Raw genomic sequence first — 1256 nt, 5'->3', positions numbered from 1 at the left:
TCAGGAATAACTTCATGACTTTGATTTAATTTCTAAAGTTCAGGCTGTTTAGTTCAGACGTTTAAAGGTGCAGTGGCCTGACGCGCCGGCCCTTTAAGGAGGAAGACGAGGGCTGACCTTCATCTCCTCCAGGTGACTCTAATGTTATAGAAAATGTTGAATAAAACATAAAGTACTCAAGTTTATTATAAAAAGATTTCTCAAATCTGTTAAACTTGGCTGAAAACAAACATTTTGAAAGAAAGTGACTCAAATTTAGTTTTTATGCTGAGAACAAATGAAAACATGATGAACATCCGTTTTATCACATATTAACATTTATTTAGTGTTTGAACTGTTGAAATAGGCAGTTATTAACATTTTTAGAGGGTTGAGTCTGTTATATAAGTGTTTTATATATCAGATTAAAATATCCTAATAAATACTATTATTGTGAACATATTTAGTCTGTTTATTTTGACCTAATATGATGTTTTATGAAACATTTCGCGGGTTGATGATGACGAACCGCCACATGTTTCTGTCTCGGTGTTGGTGGATCTGACCTCTGACCCCGGTCAGGTCCGTTTCGTAAGCTGATGGTAGCAGGTGCGCTGACCCGGTTTTACCTGTGAACGTTGGAGCGGATCCACCTGGTTCTCTGTGTTCTGATCCAGGAAATTAATTGCTCCGCTTTCATCCCCACTTTTACAACAATGCTGGTTTATTTATGCTGAATATTATGCCTGGCATGTCAATTAATTATCAGTAAATTTGTTGGTAAGATTTGTCTTGTATGTTTGTGTAATTGTGTGTGTGTAAGTGTGTATAATTGAGTGATGGGGATGGCGCTGCCGGTTCTAGATGCAGTTTTCTCGTCCTAATTGAAGTTGGTCTTTTGAAGTAATTAAGATAAGAGTGTGGAGACAAAATAATTGGTATGATGTGACAGTAATTAAGCCAGGCTGTTTTCTTCCTCCCACACTGATTCTACAGCAGAGCCTTTCTTCATAAACAATGCAGCGTTTGGTTTTCACGGTCTGGCCTTTGGACCGTCGGCCTGACTGACTGAGCGACGGCTGATCGATGGCGCTTCAGCAGAAACGCCTGATTTCATCCCAAATCTTTATTCTTTTAATTCTTCATCTCAGATCCTCAGCATTTTGATTTCTAGTCAGTTTAAACTATTTGGTCTCAGGTTTTTCCCTCCAAGTCCAGTCAGGACAGGCAGGCACGTGCGCATGCGCGTGTGTGTGTGTGTGTGTGTGTGTGTGTGT

This window comes from Poecilia reticulata, unplaced genomic scaffold (assembly GCF_000633615.1).
Source record: "Poecilia reticulata strain Guanapo unplaced genomic scaffold, Guppy_female_1.0+MT scaffold_125, whole genome shotgun sequence".
In the NCBI taxonomy this organism is placed as follows: domain Eukaryota; kingdom Metazoa; phylum Chordata; class Actinopteri; order Cyprinodontiformes; family Poeciliidae; genus Poecilia; species Poecilia reticulata.
The sequence above is the reverse complement of the archived record's forward strand: the minus strand, read 5'-3'. Positions refer to the sequence as shown.